The sequence below is a fragment of the Mirounga leonina genome, unplaced genomic scaffold (assembly GCF_011800145.1).
Source record: "Mirounga leonina isolate KUSES-001 unplaced genomic scaffold, KU_Mleo_1.0 Mir_99, whole genome shotgun sequence".
Lineage (NCBI taxonomy): Eukaryota > Metazoa > Chordata > Mammalia > Carnivora > Phocidae > Mirounga > Mirounga leonina.
This window is the reverse complement of record NW_023270971.1, coordinates 8,397,494-8,407,710: the sequence shown is the minus strand read 5'-3', so window position 1 is coordinate 8,407,710 and position 10,217 is coordinate 8,397,494.

Here is a 10,217-nt window from a genome sequence, read left to right as displayed (position 1 = left end):
TTTTTTTAGGAAAGTTTATTTTTAAAAAATTTCCCTTACACCAGATGTAAGCTGGCCAAATGTCCCCTGGAGGACGAAATGGACCCCAGTTGAGAACCATTAGCTTTGAGCAAAGGATGCAAAGGTTAGCAACATGAAATCAAACAAGAGCTTGGAGAAAGCCATGGGAAGAAGAAAAAAAAAACTCCTAACAGTTTTACCTTGGATTTCTTAATTAAACAAGGAGGCCATTAGATGGAGGTGGCTCTAATGTCATGGCAGTCTATGTAAACAAACCAAAATCTGAGACTTTAAATGCCTCAAGATTACTAAATTGGAACCTAAGGATAACCAATCACAAAAAGCCAGTAGACTTTAAACTATAGCCAAATAATTTCCTTCCTTTGCTTCTACTTTTTTTCTCTATAAAAATCTCTTCCTGCACTCCTGCCAGTGATAAGCTCCTAACCACTTCGTTTGATGCTGACTGACTTGAATCAATTTTTGCACAAATAAACTTAAACTGAGGTATATTAAAATTAAGAGTTCAAACTGGTTTTGATTATGGACTCATTTGGTTACTATTAAATCCTAATACTTTTATAGAGGCCCAGTATTAGAAGAGGAATGAATTTCAATAAAGGAAAGAAAATTTTATGTATCTTCTTCCTCATCCTTTTTTCTAGTTTGGAACCAGGCAATGGAGATTTTTTCCTCTGGTCAGGGATAGACCAAATGGCTAGTTTTTACAAATTGTCTTTCACTGTTCTCTCTGTTTTCTTAGGAAATTGCTTTGATTACCTAGCTGATCCTCCCCTCCCTTACCTTATTACTGCCATTTTATGACTGCCTGATAGAAATCTAGTTTCCTTTATCTGATAAATTTAAAACCTAGTAGGCTGCTATATAATTGTAACTTAGGATCTTTAAAACACAATGCCAAATTTAAATTTGGCAAGGAACTGGAAAATCTACAGCGGCTGGCAATGTCCCCCTCCCTCATGTCTTAATTAGGAGTGCTGTAAGTCATGGGATGTCACAGATAGCCCAGAAAGAGAGAACCATAGACTTTATTCTAATCATTTTAGGATATAGGACATGGGTTATTAGGATGATGGGAGGAAAGTGAGGTTGGAAGGAAATTAGAAAAGACATAGTGACATGGGGTAGTGAATAATGCATATATTCTTCATGGATGTCCCATGCTTTGAGGTAGGTTTGGGGATTAGGTGTTTTCTTATCTGACTTGTGCCAATAAAATCTCCTAAGGTAGTTTGATCTCTGTCTTCATTTTTGTCTAATAATCTTAACATGTCATAACCTTAGAAGAGAGGGTCTTTGTACAGGTACCGCATACAGATTCATGAAACAGTTGAGTATTTAAATGAACCCAATACATGCACAGCACTGATAGAATTCTGGGTTTGTGTCTAGACAGTCTACTCCATGTATTTGTCTATTTTTGGTACAAGTAGGAAAGTGCCAAGTCCTAGTTCAAGCAGTGATAACTAAGTTGTGTGTGGAATGAAGGCAACAACTACTCAAGATACAAATGATTAAGTATGAGCAGTGTAGGCCCCCTGTTTCACCCAGAGAGGTCATTTGCAGCCTAATATATGCTTATTCCCTCTTAGTGCTTAATAGATAACTGTGTAGAGGGAAAATATGTGCCTCAATGGAAAAGTAGGCATTATCTGTAGCACTTCCTTCTACCTCATGCCTTTATATTCTGATTCTATGGGAGCTATTTTAAAATTCTGTTAACCATAGGTATCTAATAGGCATGGAAACCCTGTCTGATCTGGAAGAGTTTCAGTTGACTTCCTTCCCTGTTCCTCCTCTGTGAGGGCCAAACAAAAATGGTTTTGCCTCCATTTTGTAATTCATTTCAAGATTCCTTTACATAAATGCATGCATCTGTGAACTTTTCTCTGCACAGGTTTTAACATCTGGTTCTCTCATGAGTTGAATAAACTCATTAACATATATATATATAACATATATATGTTATATATATATGTTAATGAGTTTATATATATGTGTGTGTGTGTGTGTGTGTATATATATATATATATATATAACAGGTATATTAAAATTAAGAGTTCAAACTGGTTTTGATTATGGACTCATTTGGTTACTATTAAATCCTAATACTTTTATAGAGGCCCAGTATTAGAAGAGGAATGAATTTCAATAAAGGAAAGAAAATTTTATGTATCTTCTTCCTCATCCTTTTTTCTAGTTTGGAACCAGGCAATGGAGATTTTTTTCCTCTGGTCAGGGATAGACCAAATGGCTAGTTTTTACAAACTATATTATATATATAAGCATGAACCATCGTTTTACCTCTTCCTGAAAATTGTCTTTTAGTAATAGACTTACATACTTTTGGCTCTGGAGTGCTGGGGGTATGTGCTCTATAGTTTGTTAAAACTCGGGTTCCTTAGAATCCGGAGATCTGTTCCTGTAGATAGAATCAGAAATTAGATTTTGTTGTCTTACCACCCCACACCCATGGTTACATGTGACCAGTTGCCTCTATCTCACAAAAATCATTGCTTTTTGCTCAATCTACTTGTATGGGCACAGTTGCTTTCTTACATTTATCTCAAAAACAATGAAATGAATGATCTCCTATAAATAAATTGTAAGTATTGTTCCATTGCTTTGACAGTTCAAGAGACTTCAGGGCTTAAAATATTGGTTGGGAGATCCAGGTTTCATGAGCTAATAATGTTTTTTTTTTTTTTCCCCTGGGATTACTTACTTGAATTGTTTTCATTTTACAGCATGGATGAAACTACCAACTATTGAATAATAAATTCACTAGCTTGGATGTTTGGCATAAAGGGAAGCTACAGGTAGCAATGCCAAAATAAGCAACTTAAATATGATGATTCTCTGATTGACAGAACCATTTTTTCCTGAGTATATGGCAGAGTCAGTTAAATCTATGAAAATCAGACATGACATTCTAGCCTCTTTCTGTGCTTCTACAAAGCTCTTATTCACTGAAAAATCATACCTAAAGAAATGCATCTTGTTGGCAGGGCCATTATCTTTCTTGATGAGATATGAGTGTATTAGAGGCGATTCTCATGAAATTACTGTTGGTGTTAGACAGTGAAAAAAAAGATAAAATGAAAATGAATTCACTTCACACTAACAAGATATGAAATCAGAAATGTGGGAGATCAATTGGATATGAATCTCATACTTTATTTTTAATATGTAAAGATAACAGACACCTGGAAGATGTCTTGTGTTCAGGTGTAAAGTAAAAGTACAGCATGTTTAGAAGTATCTGGAGGCCTGATTTTGCTCATCTTTGGAAGGCAAGGTGCTATTTGTACAAACACTGGTATATTCCCAGAGTTTCAAAGCAAGCATAATATGGTTTCACATATGAAACAGGTCCCACATCCTGAGATGCTCTTGCCTTGATAACAAATAATAATGGAGAGAATCTTGTACTGAAAATTGTGTACCTTTTGTAAATATTAATATTTAATTTGGATTTCATACCTGGGCTGCAAATAAAATTTTGATCCTACTGGGTCGGAACATAAGCAGAGATTTGAGTAGAGCTGTAATTTTGAACATCCTCTCGCCTTTCCAGCTCTCAAATTCTCAGGGTCCTTTTCTTTATAGTCTATCATTATGAATATTCTATCATCTGTTTGTGTAATGGATTGATCCTTGCATCAAGTTCCAGGGATAAACCTGAAAAGTTAGGTATGCATCCTGTGAGCCTGGGAAGGTCTGAATGAAGTCACACTGGGGAGATGGTTGCCTGTCAACGTTATTCCTCTAACAAGGAGGATGGCCATGAACAGGAAATAACAGTCCTGGGAAACTAAGCCCCCTGCTCATTCATTACTTGGATGGATTTATTGAGCACCTTATGTGACAAATAAAAGAACTGGGTATCCATTGGTGAACATCCAGAGTCCGATCTTGTTTTCATAGTTCAAGGTGAATGGGCTAGTCAGATTGAACAAATAGCTTACTAATAAATTACTAAATATTTACCTGTGCTAAATACAGGCACTGGGAAAACTCTTCTTTACTAATGGTTTCAGGGACCTTTCTAAAAAGTTATCTTTTGCCATATTTTCAGTGGAGTCAGCCTGATGATCGCAGGCATGACTTTCATAGTTTTCCCCTCATAATAATGAGGATAAAGGCACTATCACCAGAATAGAAGAGGTGGAATAGCAAATAGGAGTGGGGAAGAGCTAACGCTGAGAGGAAAGTTGTGTAAGGAGATTTTTGCTCTGCATTGTTTTTCTTGACTTCACTGCTGTAAAGAAATAGGGAGCTGAGCTCTCTGATTGCTGTCATGATGCGTGGTAGTAAAATCAATAATGACTATACTATTATCTTAAAGTTACCAATAAAAGAGGGAGATGCATTTCTATTAAAAGGAATTACAGCAGCCTTTAGGCTGTCTTGGAAATTCAGGAGAATAAGTATTATTTTGTTTATGCTAACATTTGAGTACTCCAGCAGTAACACATACGTCACTGCAGAAAGGAAACCTACAAGATAAACCTGAGTCCCTGTGTGTTCCTGCTCCCATCTTGTGCTGACCAATCGACTTGATGATACAATGAAATGGAAATTTCCTGAATTGGGGACATTGGCATTCATCCTTTTACAAGGCCTATTGGCAAGATAATGTTAAGTGTCCTTATATAGGTGTAATTCTGGAATAATTTTTCTCCTTTAATGCTGCCATATAAATCAACCTTAATGCTCCATTAAAACAAATGAACAAATGGTGCTAATGATACCAACTCCTACCTCTTTCCTGAATGGCAATTGGAGCTGGGAATATGGAGCTATTCTGTGTCCAATAGAATGTGTCCATGGAGACTGGATTGCTCACTGTCATGGACAAGCTAATCAAACAGCTCAAACAGAAATCCAAATCAATCTCTTAATCAGTGACTCACTCCAGCACCCCCCCGCCCCTGCAATCAACCTGGTAATTGCTTACCTGGAACTGCCTTGCTGGCCTTGGAAAGTTGAGGTCTGCTGCATTTAAAGCTTGATGAATTTTAGAGAAATTGTTTTTGCATCATTGACAGGAAATCTAACCCTCAGCATAGGCTCATGTGAGCTCTTTTGGGTGGGGTTCAGTCTTATGAGATAGGAGTTACTTCATGTTTTCAGAGAAAGAAACTAAGGTTAACAGAGTCATTATATTCCAGTCACATGGCTATTATGTGTCACAACCAGATTTCAAGCCAGTTCTGTTTTACACAAAAGTTATACTTTTAACCCGTTATTCTATAGTCTGTGCTGCTCACTCAGAATGGAACTGAGACTTATGGACCTGTTAAGTACCATCAACACCCTAGGTTTGAGGAAAATTCCAAAACTTCAAATCTCTGCCTTTGTAACTATAATTATTTATATGATTCATTTATATGGGTTGATAATGACAATTACTTAGGCTGCCCTACACATTAACCCACCCCAGGATTTCCACTTCATTCTGGTAATTTTTCAGTTTCCTTCTCTCTTCTATACCTCTAGTTTTTTCCTCAACCTCATAGCATACACCTTGTGTTCAGGGTTCCTTTTTGGTTTAATTAAAAAAATTTTTTTTCTCCCTCTGACCTGGCAGGATAATGGGCTCCTGCCCAATAAGAGCAAATAAAATAGTGTTTCCGTTTGTTTGCAAATTTTACTTTTGCTATTTTTTTTTTTTTAAGAAAATTTGATCCTCTCCTGAACATCAAGCTTCATCAAGGTTGTGGAATCTGATTGTTCCCCTTCAAACATTAGCTTTCCAGATACCAATCTTAAACAGAATAGCATATGCTAGACCCTTCTCACAAAGATACTAACAACTACTGAACACCTTTGTGGTGGCCTCTAGGGGGTTTCAAAGATGCAGAAGGTGATGAGTCCTTGTTGCTCTAGATAAGGTTTAATCCTTGTGTTGTATGTTCCCATAGCTGTGTGTGCTTTCCCCTTCATGGCATTTCTCACAGTTGCAATTACTTGTTGGAATGTCTGTTCCTAATAGTAGACTATGATTCCATGAAGGTGAACACCATGGTTTGATCTGTTTTAGCTGCTTTGACTGCACTGTGCTGGGCACAGGACTGTACTTAATACTACATTATACTTAATTGAACTGAATCTAATCGTCATAGTTGATTTAACTATCACATGAATGCATACCTTGTGCAAGGTATGGTGCTCAATGCTATAGGTTAGAACGAGACTGAACAAATTCCTGTCTTTATTGAACACAATTTAGTGAGAAGACAGTCAAGATATGTACTATTACACTAAATAAATGATAGTAGCATACACAGGGTGTTATGTGCTGTTAGGTAGTGATGATTGATAACGCAGCCACCCCTGACTGAACACCTATCTTCCAGAGTGTGTTATATGCATTATGTGATGTCAATACTCTATCCTGCCCCAGACTGCAATAGAGGACAACTGAAATTGTTCTAGCTCACACAACCACTAAATACCAGATATGGGATTCGAACCTAAGCTGACTCCAAAGCCAAAGCCGCTGTTCCCGAAGCATGCTTGCTTTATGTAGTCATCTCTGTACCTCTGTAAGGAAGGACAACGAGGGGCGCCTGGGTGGCTCAGTTGGTTAAGCGACTGCCTTCGGCTCAGGTTGTGATCCTGGAGTCCCGGGATCGAGTCCCGCATCGGGCTCCCTGCTCGGCAGGGAGTCTGCTGCTCCCTCTGACCCTCCTCCCTCTCATGCTCTCTGTCTCTCATTCTCTCTCTCTCAAATAAATAAATAAAATCTTTAAAAAAAAAAAAAAAAGAAAGGACAACGAACACAGATTTGAGAGTTGGACTCTGGCAAGTCTTCTGGAGGAGGTGGTACCTCAGAGAAATTTTCAAGGGGTTAGGAGTTAGCCAGGTGAATCTTTTAGTTTTGGTGGGGAATGCACAAAGTAGAGAGAATAAAAGATACATTTCAAGATACTACTAGTAGAGGATAGATACAAGGCCAGATTACGAAACATATTTACTAGATGATGGAATTTATTTTTATAACTACAAGAGGTGTTTAAGCTGAGGGCCTCATGTAGTCTGATATATGTGACCAGAGCAATGGGGTGGGGGGTAAGGTTTTGTAGACAGGAATAATGGAAACTTGATTCACTGAGAGTCTCAACAAATATCTGTTAGGTGAATGCTCATGCTTCTAAAACAAGGCCTCTGCTCTGTGGAGATAGACAACTAACAAGTGAGTAAATACAGCAGTGTAGGACTGTGATCTTTGATGGGAATGAACAAAATGATGTGGTAGAAAGCTACGTAGAGAAGCTGCCTTTAGATGGGGAAAGCTGAGCACGCTCCTGTGAGGATGGGCTATTCAAGGCGATATCTGAAGAATGGGGAAGAGCCAGCCACACTGTCAAGGCACCAAGCCCAGCAAGTGTGAAGGGAAAAAAATGAATCAGTATGAGGAATTGAAAGGCACCTGAAGATGTGGTGTGACAGGTGCTTGGATGGAGATTGATATGAAATTCAGGGTTACAAGCAGGTAACTTACAAAGCTTAGTGAGTTGGTCAGATTTATCTTTCAAAATGATCACTTTGTATCCTTGATCAAAGGCTTTTTTCAGTTGCAGTGATGGTGGTTCAAGCATTGTAGGTTTAGTTCTGACATAGGAGGAAAAAGTAGAAAAGGCAGCCTGAAGCTGACATGGCAACTTTATGAAATCAACAGGAACCTAGACTCCTGTCTTTTTGATCTGCTTTCTTTAGCCCTAGCTTGCACCCTCACATATACAAGATGGCTACTAGAGCTCCTGCATCACTTCCATTTCCCACACAGGGGGCAGAGGGAGGAGAGCAGGGTGCTAGGATCATATGATAACTGACTGGCCCTGGGTCCATTCTTGGAAGTGCTGCCCACTGACTTCCAAATAATTAGATACTTAAAACTGCAGGAGAGACTGAAAATACATCCTTTCAAAACCGAGCACATTTCTATCCAGAGGAAAAACAAGTTTCTCTTACTAAATAAAAATACTTATTGGGAAGGCAAGCAGCATTTTCCACCACAAAAGTGGTGTGGCAAACAGAGTTGAGGCGGCAGAATATAAACAAGAAAGGGACAATTGTGATCTGTAAGATGTAGAAAACCATTTTTCTTTGGCTGAAACTAGAATGGAAAGGAGGGTGGTGAGGGGTAAAAAGTTAGAGATGGGGCGCCTGGGTGGCTCAGTTGGTTGAGCGACTGCCTTCAGCTCAGGTCATGATCCTGGAGTCCCTGGATAGAGTCCCGCATCGGGCTCCCTGCTCGGCAGGGAGTCTGCTTCTCCCTCTGACCCTCCCCCCTCTCATGTGCTCTCTCTCTCTCTCTCATTCTCTCTCTCAAAAAAAAAAAAAAAGTTAAAGATGGAGAAAACGATAAACTTGATCTATTCAGAAGCCAGAACTGACAGAATTTACAGAGCTTATGCATACAGTTGAAGAACTGAGGATGACTTCGTGATTTTTTTTTTAAAGATTTTATTTATTTATTTGACAGAGAGAAACACACCGAGAGAGGGAACACAAGCAGGGGGAGTGGGAGAGGGAAAAGCAGGCCTCCTGCTGAGCAGGGAGCCTGATGCGGGGCTCGGTCCTGGGATCATGACCTGAGCCAAAGGCAGACGCTTAACGATTGAGCCACCCAGGTGCCCCAACTTCCTGATTTTTTACATGTTAATTTCTTTCTTACTGGTGTTACAAAGTGAGGAGGAAAAGATGCAGAAAATTACTAGACAGGGTGAGGAGAAATGTGACTTTATTTATTCATATGATTTATAAATATCACTCTTTTCAGGGAAGGAAGGTACTACATAGCTTAAGTTACCTGCAGATCTAAGTGCTTTCTCTGTGAAAGGGCTCTCAGGAGAGTAAAGGGAACTCTTTATAATCTTCTTCAAAACCTGAGATTCACACCATGCTAGGCTTTATGCATTTGACAACTTCCCATTGTAGAAAAACTCTGTAATTGCTTTGGTAACAGACTCACCAATGCTAAAAAGGAGAAAAGAAAAAGAAATGCAGTGGTCTGCAAATTTGGGGAGAGGGGGCAATTTTAGCAGCTTTCAATCTATTTGACTAAATGTAATATAAAATTTCCTTATGTCAAATACAGCCCAACAAATACTAAACATTATTGTCATGAAGCAGAGAAAATCAGGTTAGCCAACTTATGAGTCTGGGTAGATTGACAGGCCTCCAAATTGGAATTCAAATATTTAGAAGCAATGAAGCACATACTTCCAGATCATGACTCTGAAGGGGTTTACAGTGTAGTGAACTGAAATATTAGCCAAGAAATTAATGTACACACAGTACAGTATAATTTGTTTTCAACACATTTGTCAGACTTCCACCTGGGGACATACAGGACCAAATAGTTTTTTTTTTTTTTTTTTTTTCCCCAAGCATGAAGATTTCACACAGAACCCTCATAGATTTATGTTAATTTAAGGCAGCTAATTACTGCAATGTCCTAGATATCATCAGACTATGGCCAAAAGGCTCTGGGTCAGCATTCAGAGGACTTGAGTTTGATTCTTGACTTCACTACTTCCTAGCTTTATGACCTTGGAAAAGTCATTTGAGATTTCTGATCCTTTGTTTTCTCTTGTGAAAATTGGAAATATTTTTATTACTGATCTCTATAGAAGTAATCCTATCATGTATTCTTTGTGTAGGACAATATGGAGAGTCTATTTAGGGCTGAATGGGGAGAGGAAAGTCCTCTGAAATAACTAGTTTTCCTACCTCTCTTGTTGTTAATAAATTTGATAGCCTCCTAGTTGGTTAGAATAAAAATGATAACCTAGCTCCCTGATGGGTGAATTCAGCCTACCGATGCACTCAAACACATGTGTATGTACATATACACACATATATGTACGTGAGCCCTATATACATACATATATACAAATATATACACACCAACTTGAACAACTAAGCCTGGCTTTTACCCACAAATACACATATACAATTTCTTCTTGTATGACATTGCCTTATAATGATTTTTAAAAATTATATCAGTTGCCAACTAACTTCATACAAATACACAAGACTCCTGGCTTCGTCAAATGCTTCCTTCCTGAATGCCTTATCTTTTTAAGTGGGGCATAGATAGCCAGTTCACCATAGTTCCTAAGCCCCACTGTGGGTTTAACTTTGCTTACATGACCCCTGAAGATATTCTAGTTTTCTGTACT